We start from the raw sequence: 20,932 nt of genomic DNA, 5'->3' as shown, positions 1-20,932 counted from the left end.
GCCCCTGCCACCTCTGCCTCTGCCTCTGCCTCTGCCAACGTGTGCCGGACCTCAGTCACGATGAGCGAGACGGTAGTGGGTTTTCACTCATTTTGTTCAGCTTTTCCAAGGAATGTTATTGGAGGACTCATCATGGATCCAAGCACGCCGGACGCACCAACGGCGTCCTCGCCCCTGGCCGGCCGGGGCCCGACCCAGCACATTTAGCGGGCGGTATTTCCACAATAACCCTCATAGCCTCCAACAACTGGCTTGGCACGGGGGAGGTGGACAAGCCAAGCTTACCGTCTTGGCCATTCTCCGGCCTCGGTCCAAGTCGCGAACACAGGGATGCCAAACACAAAACAGGACCCCAGGGCCTCAGCAGAGGTGGGCACGCTCCACTCAGCCACCAGACACGCCTGCCTCGCCCGCCACCTTCACCTGAAGAGTGTACACAAGTGACAAGCTCCATGAGAACAATGGCCCGGTGCCAGGGCTCTCCTCTCCGATGCCAGCTTCCTGTCGGCTGAGTATACTCCCAAGGCACACCATACACTGTCCTGCATCCCGAATCCAGAGAAGGGATCCACACACACGGGGAACCTGGGCACACCATCTTGGGAGGATACTTTGCTACAGGCCTTGCTTTCCAAACCTTCTAGGCTTCACCAGGGGTATGCCTGCTGCAATTTGCCGATCCGCCTTGTACCTGTCTTCCCCTCCTCCCTCCACACTCCAGCCCGCTGCGAAAAGTTCTGCTACAACCTCCCCCACTGGTGCTCTAAGAAAGGGAGGGCCAGGTCTAGCCCTTTCCTGGCAACCTCATGCCTCAAAGTCATCCCAACTTTAAAATAGGGCGCTTGCACACCTCACACCTCTTGTTCCCCAGCAGGCCTGGCTCTGCTTAACATCCGATTCTGCTCAGCCAAGAATACCCAGCGGCCCCACGCACAGGGATGGGACCACAGCCCAGCTGTGGGCATCGGCCCGGGCTAGGAATTCCCCCATGAGGAGGACGAGTATTGGAAGCCCCGGCAGCTATCCCTGGCCCCTGCCACTTCTGCCTCTGCCTAGGCCTCTGCAAACGTGTGCCGGACCTCAGTCACGATGAGCGAGACGGTAGTGGGTTTTCACTCATTTTGTTCAGCTTTTCCAAGGAATGTTATTGGAGGACTCATCATCGATCCAAGCACGCCGGACGCACCAACGGCGTCCTCGCCCCTCGCCTGGCCGGGGCCCGACCCAGCACATTTAGCGGGCGATATTTCCACACTAACCCTCATAGCCTCCAACAACTGGCTTGGCACGGGAGAGGTGGACAAGCCAAGCTTACCGTCTTCGCCATTCTCCGGCCTCGGTCCAAGTCGCGAACACAGGGATGCCAAACACAAAACAGGACCCGAGGGTCTCAGCAGAGGTGGGCACGCTCCACTCAGCCACCAGGCACGCCTCCCTCGCCCACCACCTTCACCTGAAGAGTGTACACAAGTGACAAGCAACCATGAGAACAATGGCCCGGTGCCAGGGCTCTCCTCTCCGATGCCAGCTTCCCATCGGCTGAGTATATTCCCCAAGACTCACCATACACTGTCCTGCATCCCCAATCCAGAGAAGGGATCCACATCCCGCACCTGGGCGCTAGTTCCACACACACGGGGAACCTGGGCGCGCCATCTTGGGAGGATACTTTGCTACAGGCCTCGCTTTCCGCACCTTCTAGGCTTCACCAGGGGTATGCCTGCTGTAATTTGCCCCATCCGCCTTGTACCTGTACCCCCTCCACCCTCCACACTCCAGCCTGCTGCCCGCTGCAAAAGGTCTGCTACACCCACACCCACTGATCCTCTAACAAAGGGAGGGCCAGGGCTAGCCCTCTCCAGGCAACCTCATGCCTCCAAGTCATCCCAATCTTTAAAATAGGGCGCTTGGACACCTCACACCTCTTGTTCACCAGCAGGCCTGGCTCTACTGAGCATTCGATTCCGCTCACCCAAGAATACCCAGCGGCCCCACGCACAGGGACGGGGCCACAGCCCAGCTGTGGGCATCAGCTCGGCCTAGGAATTCGCCCATGAGGAGGACGAGTATTGGCAGCCCCGGCAGCTATCCCTGGCCCCTGCCACCTCTGCCTCTGCCTCTGCCTCTGCCAACGTGTGCCGGACCTCAGTCACGATGAGCGAGACGGTAGTGGGTTTTCACTCATTTTGTTCAGCTTTTCCAAGGAATGTTATTGGAGGACTCATCATCGATCCAAGCACGCCGGACGCACCAACGGCGTCCTCGCCCCTGGCCGGCCGGGGCCCGACCCAGCACATTTAGCGGGCGGTATTTCCACACTAACCCTCATAGCCTCCAACAACTGGCTTGGCACTGGGGAGGTGGACAAGCCAAGCTTACCGTCTTGGCCATTCTCCGGCCTCGGTCCAAGTCGCGAACACAGGGATGCCAAACACAAAACAGGACCCCAGGGTCTCAGCAGAGGTGGGCACGCTCCACTCAGCCACCAGGCACGCCTCCCTCGCCCGCCACCTTCACCTGAAGAGTGTACACAAGTGACAAGCAACCATGAGAACAATGGCCCGGTGCCAGGGCTCTCCTCTCCGATGCCAGCTTCCTGTCGGCTGAGTATATTCCCCAAGACTCACCATACACTGTCCTGCATCCCCAATCCAGAGAAGGGATCCACATCCCGCACCTGGGCGCTAGTTCCACACACACGGGGAACCTGGGCGCGCCATCTTGGGAGGATACTTTGCTACAGGCCTCGCTTTCCGCACCTTCTAGGCTTCACCAGGGGTATGCCTGCTGTAATTTGCCCCATCCGCCTTGTACCTGTCCCCCCTCCACCCTCCACACTCCAGCCCGCTGCCCGCTGCAAAAAGGTCTGCTACACCCTCACCCACTGATCCTCTAACAAAGGGAGGGCCAGGGCTAGCCCTCTCCAGGCAACCTCATGCCTCCAAGTCATCCCAATCTTTAAAATAGGGCGCTTGGACACCTCACACCTCTTCTTCCCCAGCAGGCCTGGCTCTACTGAGCATTCGATTCCGGTCACCCAAGAATACCCAGCGGCCCCACACACAGGGACGGGGCCACAGCCCAGCTGTGGTCATCGGCCAGGCCTAGGAATTCGCCCATGAGGAGGACGAGATTTGGAAGCCCTGGCAGCTATCCTTGGCCCCTGCCACCTCTGCCTCTGCCTCTGCCAACGTGTGCCGGACCTCAGTCACGATGAGCGAGACGGTAGTGGGTTTTCACTCATTTTGTTCAGCTTTTCCAAGGAATGTTATTGGAGGACTCATCATTGATCCAAGCACGCCGGACGCACCAACGGCGTCCTCGCCCCTGGCCGGCCGGGGCCCGACCCAGCACATTTAGCGGGCGGTATTTCCACAATAACCCTCATAGCCTCCAACAACTGGCTTGGCACGGGGGAGGTGGACAAGCCAAGCTTACCGTCTTGGCCATTCTCCGGCCTCGGTCCAAGTCGCGAACACAGGGATGCCAAACACAAAACAGGACCCCAGGGCCTCAGCAGAGGTGGGCACGCTCCACTCAGCCACCAGACACGCCTGCCTCGCCCGCCACCTTCACCTGAAGAGTGTACACAAGTGACAAGCTCCATGAGAACAATGGCCCGGTGCCAGGGCTCTCCTCTCCGATGCCAGCTTCCTGTCGGCTGAGTATACTCCCAAGGCACACCATACACTGTCCTGCATCCCGAATCCAGAGAAGGGATCCACAGACACGGGGAACCTGGGCACGCCATCTTGGGAGGATACTTTGCGACAGGCCTTGCTTTCCGCACCTTCTAGGCTTCACCAGGGGTATGCCTGCTGCAATTTGCCCATCCGCCTTGTACCTGTCTTCCCCTCCTCCCTCCACACTCCAGCCCACTGCGAAAAGTTCTGCTACAACCTCCCCCACTGGTGCTCTAAGAAAGGGAGGGCCAGGTCTAGCCCTCTCCTGGCAACCTCATGCCTCAAAGTCATCCCAACCTTTAAAATAGGGCGCTTGCACACCTCACACCTCTTGTTCCCCAGCAGGCCTGGCTCTGCTTAACATCCGATTCTGCTCAGCCAAGAATACCCAGCGGCCCCACGCACAGGGATGGGGCCACAGCCCAGCTGTGGGCATGGGCCCGGCCTAGGAATTCGCCCATGAGGAGGACGAGTATTGGAAGCCCCGGCAGCTATCCCTGGCCCCTGCCACCTCTGCCTCTGCCTAGGCCTCTGCAAATGTGTGCCGGACCTCAGTCACGATGAGCGAGACGGTAGTGGGTTTTCACTCATTTTGTTCAGCTTTTCCAAGGAATGTTATTGGAGGACTCATCATCGATCCAAGCACGCCGGACGCACCAACGGCGTTCTCGCCCCTCGCCGGGCCGGGGCCCGACCGAGCACATTTAGCTGGCGGTATTTCCACACTAACCCTCATAGCCTCCAACAACTGGCTTGGCACGGGAGAGGTGGACAAGCCAAGCTTACCGTCTTGGCCATTCTCCGGCCTCGGTCCAAGTCGCGAACACAGGGATGCCAAACACAAAACAGGACCCCAGGGCCTCAGCAGAGGTGGGCACGCTCCACTCAGCCACCAGGCACGCTTCCCTCACCCGCCACCTTCACCTGAAGAGTGTACACATGTGACAAGCAACCATGAGAACAATGGCCCGGTGCCAGGGCTCTCCTCTCCGATGCCAGCTTCCTGTCGGCTGAGTATACTCCCCAAGACTCACCATACACTGTCCTGCATCCCCAATCCAGAGAAGGGATCCACATCCCGCACCTGGGCGCTAGTTCCACACACACGGGGAACCTGGGCGCGCCATCTTGGGAGGATACTTTGCTACAGGCCTTGCTTTCCGCACCTTCTAGGCTTCACCAGGCGTATGCCTGCTGTAATTTGCCCCATCCGCCCAGGACCGCTGCAAAAAGGTCAGCTACACCCTCACCCACTGACCCTCTAACAAAGGGAGGGCCAGGGCTAGCCCTCTCCAGGCAACCTCATGCCTCCAAGTCATCCCAATCTTTAAAATAGGGCGCTTGGACACCTCACACCTCTTCTTCCCCAGCAGGCCTGGCTCTACTGAGCATTCGATTCCGGTCACCCAAGAATACCCAGCGGCCCCACACACAGGGACGGGGCCACAGCCCAGCTGTGGGCATCGGCCAGGCCTAGGAATTCGCCCATGAGGAGGACGAGATTTGGAAGCCCTGGCAGCTATCCCTGGCCCCTGCCACCTCTGCCTCTGCCTCTGCCAACGTGTGCCGGACCTCAGTCACGATGAGCGAGACGGTAGTGGGTTTTCACTCATTTTGTTCAGCTTTTCCAAGGAATGTTATTGGAGGACTCATCATCGATCCAAGCACGCCGGACGCACCAACGGCGTCCTCGCCTGGCCGGGGCCCGACCCAGCACATTTAGCGGGCGGTATTTCCACACTAACCCTCATAGCCTCCAACAACTGGCTTGGCACGGGAGAGGTGGACAAGCCAAGCTTACCGATTTCGCCATTCTCCGGCCTCGGTCCAAGTCGCGAACACAGGGATGCCAAACACAAAACAGGACCCCAGGGTCTCAGCAGAGGTGGGCACGCTCCACTCAGCCACCAGGCACGCCTCCCTCGCCCGCCACCTTCACCTGAAGAGTGTACACAAGTGACAAGCAACCATGAGAACAATGGCCCGGTGCCAGGGCTCTCCTCTCCGATGCCAGCTTCCTGTCGGCTGAGTATATTCCCCAAGACTCACCATACACTGTCCTGCATCCCCAATCCAGAGAAGGGATCCACATCCCGCACCTGGGCGCTAGTTCCACACACACGGGGAACCTGGGCGCGCCATCTTGGGAGGATACTTTGCTACAGGCCTCGCTTTCCGCACCTTCTAGGCTTCACCAGGGGTATGCCTGCTGTAATTTGCCCCATCCGCCTTGTACCTGTCCCCCCTCCACCCTCCACACTCCAGCCCGCTGCCCGCTGCAAAAAGGTCTGCTACACCCTCACCCACTGATCCTCTAACAAAGGGAGGGCCAGGGCTAGCCCTCTCCAGGCAACCTCATGCCTCCAAGTCATCCCAATCTTTAAAATAGGGCGCTTGGACACCTCACACCTCTTCTTCCCCAGCAGGCCTGGCTCTACTGAGCATTCGATTCCGGTCACCCAAGAATACCCAGCGGCCCCACACACAGGGACGGGGCCACAGCCCAGCTGTGGTCATCGGCCAGGCCTAGGAATTCGCCCATGAGGAGGACGAGATTTGGAAGCCCTGGCAGCTATCCCTGGCCCCTGCCACCTCTGCCTCTGCCTCTGCCAACGTGTGCCGGACCTCAGTCACGATGAGCGAGACGGTAGTGGGTTTTCACTCATTTTGTTCAGCTTTTCCAAGGAATGTTATTGGAGGACTCATCATTGATCCAAGCACGCCGGACGCACCAACGGCGTCCTCGCCCCTGGCCGGCCGGGGCCCGACCCAGCACATTTAGCGGGCGGTATTTCCACAATAACCCTCATAGCCTCCAACAACTGGCTTGGCACGGGGGAGGTGGACAAGCCAAGCTTACCGTCTTGGCCATTCTCCGGCCTCGGTCCAAGTCGCGAACACAGGGATGCCAAACACAAAACAGGACCCCAGGGCCTCAGCAGAGGTGGGCACGCTCCACTCAGCCACCAGACACGCCTGCCTCGCCCGCCACCTTCACCTGAAGAGTGTACACAAGTGACAAGCTCCATGAGAACAATGGCCCGGTGCCAGGGCTCTCCTCTCCGATGCCAGCTTCCTGTCGGCTGAGTATACTCCCAAGGCACACCATACACTGTCCTGCATCCCGAATCCAGAGAAGGGATCCACAGACACGGGGAACCTGGGCACGCCATCTTGGGAGGATACTTTGCTACAGGCCTTGCTTTCCGCACCTTCTAGGCTTCACCAGGGGTATGCCTGCTGCAATTTGCCCATCCGCCTTGTACCTGTCTTCCCCTCCTCCCTCCACACTCCAGCCCACTGCGAAAAGTTCTGCTACAACCTCCCCCACTGGTGCTCTAAGAAAGGGAGGGCCAGGTCTAGCCCTCTCCTGGCAACCTCATGCCTCAAAGTCATCCCAACCTTTAAAATAGGGCGCTTGCACACCTCACACCTCTTGTTCCCCAGCAGGCCTGGCTCTGCTTAACATCCGATTCTGCTCAGCCAAGAATACCCAGCGGCCCCACGCACAGGGATGGGGCCACAGCCCAGCTGTGGGCATGGGCCCGGCCTAGGAATTCGCCCATGAGGAGGAAGAGTATTGGAAGCCCCGGCAGCTATCCCTGGCCCCTGCCACCTCTGCCTCTGCCTAGGCCTCTGCAAATGTGTGCCGGACCTCAGTCACAATGAGCGAGACGGTAGTGGGTTTTCACTCATTTTGTTCAGCTTTTCCAAGGAATGTTATTGGAGGACTCATCATCGATCCAAGCACGCCGGACGCACCAACGGCGTTCTCGCCCCTCGCCGGGCCGGGGCCCGACCGAGCACATTTAGCTGGCGGTATTTCCACACTAACCCTCATAGCCTCCAACAACTGGCTTGGCACGGGAGAGGTGGACAAGCCAAGCTTACCGTCTTGGCCATTCTCCGGCCTCGGTCCAAGTCGCGAACACAGGGATGCCAAACACAAAACAGGACCCCAGGGCCTCAGCAGAGGTGGGCACGCTCCACTCAGCCACCAGGCACGCTTCCCTCACCCGCCACCTTCACCTGAAGAGTGTACACATGTGACAAGCAACCATGAGAACAATGGCCCGGTGCCAGGGCTCTCCTCTCCGATGCCAGCTTCCTGTCGGCTGAGTATACTCCCCAAGACTCACCATACACTGTCCTGCATCCCCAATCCAGAGAAGGGATCCACATCCCGCAACTGGGCGCTAGTTCCACACACACGGGGAACCTGGGCGCGCCATCTTGGGAGGATACTTTGCTACAGGCCTTGCTTTCCGCACCTTCTAGGCTTCACCAGGCGTATGCCTGCTGTAATTTGCCCCATCCGCCCAGGACCGCTGCAAAGAGGTCAGCTACACCCTCACCCACTGACCCTCTAACAAAGGGAGGGCCAGGGCTAGCCCTCTCCAGGCAACCTCATGCCTCCAAGTCATCCCAATCTTTAAAATAGGGCGCTTGGACACCTCACACCTCTTCTTCCCCAGCAGGCCTGGCTCTACTGAGCATTCGATTCCGGTCACCCAAGAATACCCAGCGGCCCCACACACAGGGACGGGGCCACAGCCCAGCTGTGGGCATCGGCCAGGCCTAGGAATTCGCCCAGGAGGAGGACGAGATTTGGAAGCCCTGGCAGCTATCCCTGGCCCCTGCCACCTCTGCCTCTGCCTCTGCCAACGTGCGCCGGACCTCAGTCACCATGAGCGAGACGGTAGTGGGTTTTCACTCATTTTGTTCAGCTTTTCTAAGGAATGTTATTGGAGGACTCATCATCGATCCAAGCACGCCGGACGCACCAACGGCATCATCGCCCCTGGCCGGCCGGGGCCCGACCCAGCACATTTAGTGGGCGGTATTTCCACAATAACCCTCATAGCCTCCAACAACTGGCTTGGCACCGGGGAGGTGGACAAGCCAAGCTTACCGTCTTGGCCATTCTCCGGCCTCGGTCCAAGTCGCGAACACAGGGATACCAAACACAAAACAGGACCCCAGGGCCTCAGCAGAGGTGGGCATGCTCCACTCAGCCACCAGACACGCCTGCCTCGCCCGCCACCTTCACCTGAAGAGTGTACACAAGTGACAAGCTCCATGAGAACAATGGCCCGGTGCCAGGGCTCTCCTCTCCGATGCCAGCTTCCTGTCGGCTGAGTATACTCCCAAGGCACACCATACACTGTCCTGCATCCCGAATCCAGAGAAGGGATCCACACACACGGGGAACCTGGACACGCCATCTTGGGAGGATACTTTGCTACAGGCCTTGCTTTCCGCACCTTCTAGGCTTTACCAGGGGTATGCCTGCTGCAATTTGCCCATCCGCCTTGTACCTGTCTTCCCCTCCTCCCTCCACACTCCAGCCCGCTGCGAAAAGTTCTGCTACAACCTCCCCCACTGGTGCTCTAAGAAAGGGAGGGCCAGGTCTAGCCCTCTCCTGGCAACCTCATGCCTCAAAGTCATCCCAACCTTTAAAATAGGGCGCTTGCACACCTCACACCTCTTGTTCCCCAGCAGGCCTGGCTCTGCTTAACATCCGATTCTGCTCAGCCAAGAATACCCAGCGGCCCCACGCACAGGGATGGGGCCACAGCCCAGCTGTGGGCATGGGCCCGGCCTAGGAATTCGCCCATGAGGAGGACGAGTATTGGAAGCCCCGGCAGCTATCCCTGGCCCCTGCCACCTCTGCCTCTGCCTAGGCCTCTGCAAACGTGTGCCGGACCTCAGTCACGATGAGCGAGACGGTAGTGGGTTTTCACTCATTTTGTTCAGCTTTTCCAAGGAATGTTATTGGAGGACTCATCATCGATCCAAGCACGCCGGACGCACCAACGGCGTCCTCGCCTGGCCGGGGCCCTACCCAGCACATTTAGCGGGCGGTATTTCCACACTAACCCTCATAGCCTCCAACAACTGGCTTGGCACGGGAGAGGTGGACAAGCCAAGCTTACCGTCTTCGCCATTCTCCGGCCTCGGTCCAAGTCGCGAACACAGGGATGCCAAACACAAAACAGGACCCCAGGGTCTCAGCAGAGGTGGGCACGCTCCACTCAGCCACCAGGCACGCCTCCCTCGCCCGCCACCTTCACCTGAAGAGTGTACACAAGTGACAAGCAACCATGAGAACAATGGCCCGGTGCCAGGGCTCTCCTCTCCGATGCCAGCTTCCTGTCGGCTGAGTATATTCCCCAAGACTCACCATACACTGTCCTGCATCCCCAATCCAGAGAAGGGATCCACATCCCGCACCTGGGCGCTAGTTCCACACACACAGGGAACCTGGGCGCGCCATCTTGGGAGGATACTTTGCTACAGGCCTCGCTTTCCGCACCTTCTAGGCTTCACCAGGGGTATGCCTGCTGTAATTTGCCCCATCCGCCTTGTACCTGTCGCCCCTCCACCCTCCACACTCCAGCCCGTTGCCCGCTGCAAAAAGGTCTGCTACACCCTCACCCACTGATCCTCTAACAAAGGGAGGGCCAGGGCTAGCCCTCTCCAGGCAACCTCATGCCTCCAAGTCATCCCAATCTTTAAAATAGGGCGCTTGGACACCTCACACCTCTTCTTCCCCAGCAGGCCTGGCTCTACTGAGCATTCGATTCCGGTCACCCAAGAATACCCAGCGGCCCCACACACAGGGACGGGGCCACAGCCCAGCTGTGGGCATCGGCCAGGCCTAGGAATTCGCCCAGGAGGAGGACGAGATTTGGAAGCCCTGGCAGCTATCCCTGGCCCCTGCCACCTCTGCCTCTGCCTCTGCCAACGTGTGCCGGACCTCAGTCACGATGAGCGAGACGGTAGTGGGTTTTCACTCATTTTGTTCAGCTTTTCCAAGGAATGTTATTGGAGGACTCATCATTGATCCAAGCACGCCGGACGCACCAACGGCGTCCTCGCCCCTGGCCGGCCGGGGCCCGACCCAGCACATTTAGCGGGCGGTATTTCCACAATAACCCTCATAGCCTCCAACAACTGGCTTGGCACGGGGGAGGTGGACAAGCCAAGCTTACCGTCTTGGCCATTCTCCGGCCTCGGTCCAAGTCGCGAACACAGGGATGCCAAACACAAAACAGGACCCCAGGGCCTCAGCAGAGGTGGGCACGCTCCACTCAGCCACCAGACACGCCTGCCTCGCCCGCCACCTTCACCTGAAGAGTGTACACAAGTGACAAGCTCCATGAGAACAATGGCCCGGTGCCAGGGCTCTCCTCTCCGATGCCAGCTTCCTGTCGGCTGAGTATACTCCCAAGGCACACCATACACTGTCCTGCATCCCGAATCCAGAGAAGGGATCCACAGACACGGGGAACCTGGGCACGCCATCTTGGGAGGATACTTTGCTACAGGCCTTGCTTTCCAAACCTTCCAGGCTTCACCAGGGGTATGCCTGCTGCAATTTGCCCATCCGCCTTGTACCTGTCTTCCCCTCCTCCCTCCACACTCCAGCCCGCTGCGAAAAGTTCTGCTACAACCTCCCCCACTGGTGCTCTAAGAAAGGGAGGGCCAGGTCTAGCCCTCTCCTGGCAACCTCATGCCTCAAAGTCATCCCAACCTTTAAAATAGGGCGCTTGCACACCTCACACCTCTTGTTCCCCAGCAGGCCTGGCTCTGCTTAACATCCGATTCTGCTCAGCCAAGAATACCCAGCGGCCCCACGCACAGGGATGGGGCCACAGCCCAGCTGTGGGCATCGGCCCGGCCTAGGAATTCGCCCATGAGGAGGACGAGTATTGGAAGCCCCGGCAGCTATCCCTGGCCCCTGCCACCTCTGCCTCTGCCTAGGCCTCTGCAAACGTGTGCCGGACCTCAGTCACGATGAGCGAGACGGTAGTGGGTTTTCACTCATTTTGTTCAGCTTTTCCAAGGAATGTTATTGGAGGACTCATCATCGATCCAAGCACGCCGGACGCACCAACGGCGTTCTCGCCCCTCGCCGGGCCGGGGCCCGACCAAGCACATTTAGCGGGCGGTATTTCCACACTAACCCTCATAGCCTCCAACAACTGGCTTGGCACGGGGGAGGTAGACAAGCCAAGCTTACCGTTCGCCATTCTCCGGCCTCGGTCCAAGTCGCGAACACAGGGATGCCAAACACAAAACAGGACCCCAGGGTCTCAGCAGAGGTGGGCACGCTCCACTCAGCCACCAGGCACGCCTCCTTCGCCCGCCACCTTCACCTGAAGAGTGTACACAAGTGACAAGCAACCATGAGAACAATGGCCCGGTGCCAGGCCTCTCCTCTCCGATGCCAGCTTCCTGTCGGCTGAGTATATTCCCCAAGACTCACCATACACTGTCCTGCATCCCCAATCCAGAGAAGGGATCCACATCCCGCACCTGGGCGCTAGTTCCACACACACGGGGAACCTGGGCGCGCCATCTTGGGAAAATACTTTGCTACAGGCCTCGCTTTCCGCACCTTCTAGGCTTCACCAGGGGTATGCCTGCTGTAATTTGCCCCATCCGCCTTGTACCTGTACCCCCTCCACCCTCCACACTCCAGCCCGCTGCCTGCTGCAAAAAGGTCTGCTACACCCTCACCCACTGATCCTCTAACAAAGGGAGGGCCAGGGCTAGCCCTCTCCAGGCAACCTCATGCCTCCAAGTCATCCCAATCTTTAAAATAGGGCGCTTGGACACCTCACAACTCTTCTTCCCCAGCAGGCCTGGCTCTACTGAGCATTCGATTCCGCTCACCCAAGAATACCCAGCGGCCCCACGCACAGGGACGGGGCCACAGCCCAGCTGTGGGCATCAGCCCGGCCTAGGAATTCGCCCATGAGGAGGACGAGTATTGGAAGCCCAGGCAGTTATCCCTGGCCCCCGCCACCTCTGCCTCTGCCTAGGCCTCTGCAAACGTGTGCCGGACCTCAGTCACGATGAGCGAGACGGTAGTGGGTTTTCACTCATTTTGTTCAGCTTTTCCAAGGAATGTTATTGGAGGACTCATCATCGATCCAAGCACGCCGGACGCACCAACGGCGTCCTCGCCCCTGGCCGGCCGGGGCCCGACCGAGCACATTTAGCGGGCGGTATTTCCACACTAACCCTCATAGCCTCCAACAACTGGCTTGGCACTGGGGAGGTGGACAAGCCAAGCTTACCGTCTTGGCCATTCTCCGGCCTCGGTCCAAGTCGCGAACACAGGGATGCCAAACACAAAACAGGACCCCAGGGCCTCAGCAGAGGTGGGCACGCTCCACTCAGCCACCAGGCACGCTTCCCTCGCCCGCCACCTTCACCTGAAGAGTGTACACATGTGACAAGCAACCATGAGAACAATGGCCCGGTGCCAGGGCAATCCTCTCCGATGCCAGCTTCCTGTCGGCTGAGTATACTCCCCATGACTCACCATACACTGTCCTGCATCCCCAATCCAGAGAAGGGATCCACATCCCGCAACTGGGCGCTAGTTCCACACACACGGGGAACCTGGGCGCGCCATCTTGGGAGGATACTTTGCTACAGGCCTTGCTTTCCGCACCTTCTAGGCTTCACCAGGCGTATGCCTGCTGTAATTTGCCCCATCCGCCCAGGACCGCTGCAAAAAGGTCAGCTACACCCTCACCCACTGACCCTCTAACAAAGGGAGGGCCAGGGCTAGCCCTCTCCAGGCAACCTCATGCCTCCAAGTCATCCCAATCTTTAAAATAGGGCGCTTGGACACCTCACACCTCTTCTTCCCCAGCAGGCCTGGCTCTACTGAGCATTCGATTCCGGTCACCCAAGAATACCCAGCGGCCCCACACACAGGGACGGGGCCACAGCCCAGCTGTGGGCATCGGCCAGGCCTAGGAATTCGCCCATGAGGAGGACGAGGTTTGGAAGCCCTGGCAGCTATCCCTGGCCCCTGCCACCTCTGCCTCTGCCTCTGCCAACGTGTGCCGGACCTCAGTCACGATGAGCGAGACGGTAGTGGGTTTTCACTCATTTTGTTCAGCTTTTCCAAGGAATGTTATTGGAGGACTCATCATCGATCCAAGCACGCCGGACGCACCAACGGCGTTCTCGCCCCTCGCCGGGCCGGGGCCCGACCAAGCACATTTAGCGGGCGGTATTTCCACACTAACCCTCATAGCCTCCAACAACTGGCTTGGCACGGGGGAGGTAGACAAGCCAAGCTTACCGTTCGCCATTCTCCGGCCTCGGTCCAAGTCGCGAACACAGGGATGCCAAACACAAAACAGGACCCCAGGGTCTCAGCAGAGGTGGGCACGCTCCACTCAGCCACCAGGCACGCCTCCTTCGCCCGCCACCTTCACCTGAAGAGTGTACACAAGTGACAAGCAACCATGAGAACAATGGCCCGGTGCCAGGCCTCTCCTCTCCGATGCCAGCTTCCTGTCGGCTGAGTATATTCCCCAAGACTCACCATACACTGTCCTGCATCCCCAATCCAGAGAAGGGATCCACATCCCGCACCTGGGCGCTAGTTCCACACACACGGGGAACCTGGGCGCGCCATCTTGGGAAAATACTTTGCTACAGGCCTCGCTTTCCGCACCTTCTAGGCTTCACCAGGGGTATGCCTGCTGTAATTTGCCCCATCCGCCTTGTACCTGTACCCCCTCCACCCTCCACACTCCAGCCCGCTGCCTGCTGCAAAAAGGTCTGCTACACCCTCACCCACTGATCCTCTAACAAAGGGAGGGCCAGGGCTAGCCCTCTCCAGGCAACCTCATGCCTCCAAGTCATCCCAATCTTTAAAATAGGGCGCTTGGACACCTCACAACTCTTCTTCCCCAGCAGGCCTGGCTCTACTGAGCATTCGATTCCGCTCACCCAAGAATACCCAGCGGCCCCACGCACAGGGACGGGGCCACAGCCCAGCTGTGGGCATCAGCCCGGCCTAGGAATTCGCCCATGAGGAGGACGAGTATTGGAAGCCCAGGCAGTTATCCCTGGCCCCCGCCACCTCTGCCTCTGCCTAGGCCTCTGCAAACGTGTGCCGGACCTCAGTCACGATGAGCGAGACGGTAGTGGGTTTTCACTCATTTTGTTCAGCTTTTCCAAGGAATGTTATTGGAGGACTCATCATCGATCCAAGCACGCCGGACGCACCAACGGCGTCCTCGCCCCTGGCCGGCCGGGGCCCGACCGAGCACATTTAGCGGGCGGTATTTCCACACTAACCCTCATAGCCTCCAACAACTGGCTTGGCACTGGGGAGGTGGACAAGCCAAGCTTACCGTCTTGGCCATTCTCCGGCCTCGGTCCAAGTCGCGAACACAGGGATGCCAAACACAAAACAGGACCCCAGGGCCTCAGCAGAGGTGGGCACGCTCCACTCAGCCACCAGGCACGCTTCCCTCGCCCGCCACCTTCACCTGAAGAGTGTACACATGTGACAAGCAACCATGAGAACAATGGCCCGGTGCCAGGGCAATCCTCTCCGATGCCAGCTTCCTGTCGGCTGAGTATACTCCCCATGACTCACCATACACTGTCCTGCATCCCCAATCCAGAGAAGGGATCCACATCCCGCAACTGGGCGCTAGTTCCACACACACGGGGAACCTGGGCGCGCCATCTTGGGAGGATACTTTGCTACAGGCCTTGCTTTCCGCACCTTCTAGGCTTCACCAGGCGTATGCCTGCTGTAATTTGCCCCATCCGCCCAGGACCGCTGCAAAAAGGTCAGCTACACCCTCACCCACTGACCCTCTAACAAAGGGAGGGCCAGGGCTAGCCCTCTCCAGGCAACCTCATGCCTCCAAGTCATCCCAATCTTTAAAATAGGGCGCTTGGACACCTCACACCTCTTCTTCCCCAGCAGGCCTGGCTCTACTGAGCATTCGATTCCGGTCACCCAAGAATACCCAGCGGCCCCACACACAGGGACGGGGCCACAGCCCAGCTGTGGGCATCGGCCAGGCCTAGGAATTCGCCCATGAGGAGGACGAGGTTTGGAAGCCCTGGCAGCTATCCCTGGCCCCTGCCACCTCTGCCTCTGCCTCTGCCAACGTGTGCCGGACCTCAGTCACGATGAGCGAGACGGTAGTGGGTTTTCACTCATTTTGTTCAGCTTTTCCAAGGAATGTTATTGGAGGACTCATCATCGATCCAAGCACGCCGGACGCACCAACGGCATCCTCGCCCCTGGCCGGCCGGGGCCCGACCCAGCACATTTAGCGGGCGGTATTTCCACAATAACCCTCATAGCCTCCAACAACTGGCTTGGCACGGGGGAGGTGGACAAGCCAAGCTTACCGTCTTGGCCATTCTCCGGCCTCGGTCCAAGTCGCGAACACAGGGATGCCAAACACAAAACAGGACCCCAGGGCCTCAGCAGAGGTGGGCACGCTCCACTCAGCCACCAGACACGCCTGCCTCGCCCGCCACCTTCACCTGAAGAGTGTACACAAGTGACAAGCTCCATGAGAACAATGGCCCAGTGCCAGGGCTCTCCTCTCCGATGCCAGCTTCCTGTCGGCTGAGTATACTCCCAAGGCACACCATACACTGTCCTGCATCCCGAATCCAGAGAAGGGATCCACAGACACGGGGAACCTGGGCACGCCATCTTGGGAGGATACTTTGCTACAGGCCTTGCTTTCCGCACCTTCTAGGCTTCACCAGGGGTATGCCTGCTGCAATTTGCCCATCCGCCTTGTACCTGTCTTCCCCTCCTCCCTCCACCCTCCAGCCCACTGCGAAAAGTTCTGCTACAACCTCCCCCACTGGTGCTCTAAGAAAGGGAGGGCCAGGTCTAGCCCTCTCCTGGCAACCTCATGCCTCAAAGTCATCCCAACCTTTAAAATAGGGCGCTTGCACACCTCACACCTCTTGTTCCCCAGCAGGCCTGGCTCTGCTTAACATCCGATTCTGCTCAGCCAAGAATACCCAGCGGCCCCACGCACAGGGATGGGGCCACAGCCCAGCTGTGGGCATCGGCCCGGCCTAGGAATTCGCCCATGAGGAGGACGAGTATTGGAAGCCCCGGCAGCTATCCCTGGCCCCTGCCACCTCTGCCTCTGCCTAGGCCTCTGCAAACGTGTGCCGGACCTCAGTCACGATGAGCGAGACGGTAGTGGGTTTTCACTCATTTTGTTCAGCTTTTCCAAGGAATGTTATTGGAGGACTCATCATCGATCCAAGCACGCCGGACGCACCAAAGGCGTTCTCGCCCCTCGCCGGGCCGGGGCCCGACCGAGCACATTTAGCTGGCGGTATTTCCACACTAACCCTCATAGCCTACAACAACTAGCTTGGCACGGGAGAGGTGGACAAGCCAAGCTTACCGTCTTGGCCATTCTCCGGCCTCGGTCCAAGTCGCGAACACAGGGATGCCAAACACAAAACAGGACCCCAGGGCCTCAGCAGAGGTGGGCACGCTCCACTCAGCCACCAGGCACGCTTCCCTCACCCGCCACCTTCACCTGAAGAGTGTACACATGTGACAAGCAACCATGAGAACAATGGCCCGGTGCCAGGGCTCTCCTCTCCGATGCCAGCTTCCTGTCGGCTGAGTATACTCCCCAAGACTCACCATACACTGTCCTGCATCCCCAATCCAGAGAAGGGATCCACATCCCGCAACTGGGCGCTAGTTCCACACACACGGGGAACCTGGGCGCGCCATCTTGGGAGGATACTTTGCTACAGGCCTTGCTTTCCGCACCTTCTAGGCTTCACCAGGCGTATGCCTGCTGTAATTTGCCCCATCCGCCCAGGACCGCTGCAAAAAGGTCAGCTACACCCTCACCCACTGACCCTCTAACAAAGGGAGGGCCAGGGCTAGCCCTCTCCAGGCAACCTCATGCCTCCAAGTCATCCCAATCTTTAAAATAGGGCGCTTGGACACCTCACACCTCTTCTTCCCCAGCAGGCCTGGCTCTACTGAGCATTCGATTCCGGTCACCCAAGAATACCCAGCGGCCCCACACACAGGGACGGGGCCACAGCCCAGCTGTGGTCATCGGCCAGGCCTAGGAATTCGCCCATGAGGAGGACGAGATTTGGAAGCCCTGGCAGCTATCCCTGGCCCCTGCCACCTCTGCCTCTGCCTCTGCCAACGTGTGCCGGACCTCAGTCACGATGAGCGAGACGGTAGTGGGTTTTCACTCATTTTGTTCAGCTTTTCCAAGGAATGTTATTGGAGGACTCATCATCGATCCAAGCACGCCGGACGCACCAACGGCATCCTCGCCCCTGGCCGGCCGGGGCCCGACCCAGCACATTTAGCGGGCGGTATTTCCACAATAACCCTCATAGCCTCCAACAACTGGCTTGGCACCGGGGAGGTGGACAAGCCAAGCTTACCGTCTTGGCCATTCTCCGGCCTCGGTCCAAGTCGCGAACACAGGGATGCCAAACACAAAACAGGACACCAGGGCCTCAGCAGAGGTGGGCATGCTCCACTCAGCCACCAGACACGCCTGCCTCGCCCGCCACCTTCACCTGAAGAGTGTACACAAGTGACAAGCTCCATGAGAACAATGGCCCGGTGCCAGGGCTCTCCTCTCCGATGCCAGCTTCCTGTCGGCTGAGTATACTCCCAAGGCACACCATACACTGTCCTGCATCCCGAATCCAGAGAAGGGATCCACACACACGGGGAACCTGGACACGCCATCTTGGGAGGATACTTTGCTACAGGCCTTGCTTTCCGCACCTTCTAGGCTTTACCAGGGGTATGCCTGCTGCAATTTGCCCATCCGCCTTGTACCTGTCTTCCCCTCCTCCCTCCACACTCCAGCCCGCTGCGAAAAGTTCTGCTACAACCTCCCCCACTGGTGCTCTAAGAAAGGGAGGGCCAGGTCTAGCCCTCTCCTGGCAACCTCATGCCTCAAAGTCATCCCAATCTTTAAAATAGGGCGCTTGCACACCTCACACCTCTTGTTCCCCAGCAGCCCTGGCTCTGCTTAACATCCGATTCTGCTCAGCCAAGAATACCCAGCGGCCCCACACACAGGGATGGGGCCACAGCCCAGCTGTGGGCATGGGCCCGGCCTAGGAATTCGCCCATGAGGAGGACGAGTATTGGAAGCCCCGGCAGCTATCCCTGGCCCCTGCCACCTCTGCCTCTGCCTAGGCCTCTGCAAACGTGTGCCGGACCTCAGTCACGATGAGCGAGACGGTAGTGGGTTTTCACTCATTTTGTTCAGCTTTTCCAAGGAATGTTATTGGAGGACTCATCATCGATCCAAGCACGCCGGACGCACCAACGGCGTCCTCGCCTGGCCGGGGCCCGACCCAGCACATTTAGCGGGCGGTATTTCCACACTAACCCTCATAGCCTCCAACAACTGGCTTGGCACGGGAGAGGTGGACAAGCCAAGCTTACCGTCTTCGCCATTCTCCGGCCTCGGTCCAAGTCGCAAACACAGGGATGCCAAACACAAAACAGGACCCCAGGGTCTCAGCAGAGGTGGGCACGCTCCACTCAGCCACCAGGCACGCCTCCCTCTCCCGCCACCTTCACCTGAAGAGTGTACACAAGTGACAAGCAACCATGAGAACAATGGCCCGGTGCCAGGGCTCTCCTCTCCGATGCCAGCTTCCTGTCGGCTGAGTATATTCCCCAAGACTCACCATACACTGTCCTGCATCCCCAATCCAGAGAAGGGATCCACATCCCGCACCTGGGCGCTAGTTCCACACACACGGGGAACCTGGGCGCGCCATCTTGGGAGGATACTTTGCTACAGGCCTCGCTTTCCGCACCTTCTAGGCTTCACCAGGGGTATGCCTGCTGTAATTTGCCCCATCCGCCTTGTACCTGTCCCCCCTCCACCCTCCACACTCCAGCCCGCTGCCCGCTGCAAAAAGGTCTGCTACACCCTCACCCACTGATCCTCTAACAAAGGGAGGGCCAGGGCTAGCCCTCTCCAGGCAACCTCATGCCTCCAAGTCATCCCAATCTTTAAAATAGGGCGCTTGGACACCTCACACCTCTTCTTCCCCAGCAGGCCTGGCTCTACTGAGCATTCGATTCCGGTCACCCAAGAATACCCAGCGGCCCCACACACAGGGACGGGGCCACAGCCCAGCTGTGGTCATCGGCCAGGCCTAGGAATTCGCCCATGAGGAGGACGAGATTTGGAAGCCCTGGCAGCTATCCCTGGCCCCTGCCACCTCTGCCTCTGCCTCTGCCAACGTGTGCCGGACCTCAGTCACGATGAGCGAGACGGTAGTGGGTTTTCACTCATTTTGTTCAGCTTTTCCAAGGAATGTTATTGGAGGACTCATCATCGATCCAAGCACGCCGGACGCACCAACGGCGTGCTCGCCCCTGGCCGGCCGGGGCCCGACCCAGCACATTTAGCGGGCGGTATTTCCACAATAACCCTCATAGCCTCCAACAACTGGCTTGGCACGGGGGAGGTGGACAAGCCAAGCTTACCGTCTTGGCCATTCTCCGGCCTCGGTCCAAGTCGCGAACACAGGGATGCCAAACACAAAACAGGACCCCAGGGCCTCAGCAGAGGTGGGCACGCTCCACTCAGCCACCAGACACGCCTGCCTCGCCCGCCACCTTCACCTGAAGAGTGTACACAAGTGACAAGCTCCATGAGAACAATGGCCCGGTGCCAGGGCTCTCCTCTCCGATGCCAGCTTCCTGTCGGCTGAGTATACTCCCAAGGCACACCATACACTGTCCTGCATCCCGAATCCAGAGAAGGGATCCACAGACACGGGGAACCTGGGCACGCCATCTTGGGAGGATACTTTGCTACAGGCCTTGCTTTCCAATCCTTCTAGGCTTCACCAGGGGTATGCCTGCTGCAATTTGCCCATCCGCCTTGTACCTGTCTTCCCCTCCTCCCTCCACACTCCAGCCCGCTGCGAAAAGTTCTGCTACAACCTCCCCCACTGGTGCTCTAAGAAAGGGAGGGCCAGGTCTAGCCCTCTCCTGGCAACCTCATGCCTCAAAGTCATCCCAACCTTTAAAATAGGGCGCTTGCACACCTCACTCCTCTTGTTCCCCAGCAGGCCTGGCTCTGCTTAACATCCGATTCTGCTCAGCCAAGAATACCCAGCGGCCCCACACACAGGGATGGGGCCACAGCCCAGCTGTGGGCATGGGCCCGGCCTAGGAATTCGCCCATGAGGAGGACGAGTATTGGAAGCCCCGGCAGCTATCCCTGGCCCCTGCCACCTCTGCCTCTGCCTAGGCCTCTGCAAACGTGTGCCGGTCCTCAGTCACGATGAGCGAGACGGTAGTGGGTTTTCACTCATTTTGTTCAGCTTTTCCAAGGAATGTTATTGGAGGACTCATCATCAATCCAAGCACGCCGGACGCACCAATGGCGTTCTCGCCC

The 20,932-nt window shown here is 59.1% G+C and overlaps 1 long non-coding RNA gene across 1 annotated transcript in view; it reads right to left on the bottom strand.

The window, feature by feature from the left end:
• Positions 1-1,340: 1,340 nt before the first annotated feature.
• Positions 1,341-20,932, bottom strand: part of LOC308647604 — a 100,782-nt gene continuing 81,190 nt past the window's right edge. Inside the window, exon 3 of the long non-coding RNA XR_014021663.1 lies at positions 1,341-1,453. This is a non-coding gene — a long non-coding RNA (uncharacterized lncRNA). The remainder of the gene's footprint in view (positions 1,454-20,932) is intronic.

Source organism: Spermophilus citellus (genome assembly GCF_964194105.1).
Source record: "Spermophilus citellus genome assembly, chromosome: 4".
Lineage (NCBI taxonomy): Eukaryota > Metazoa > Chordata > Mammalia > Rodentia > Sciuridae > Spermophilus > Spermophilus citellus.
Note: the sequence above shows the minus strand (reverse complement) of the source record. Positions and strands in the feature narration are given on the sequence as shown.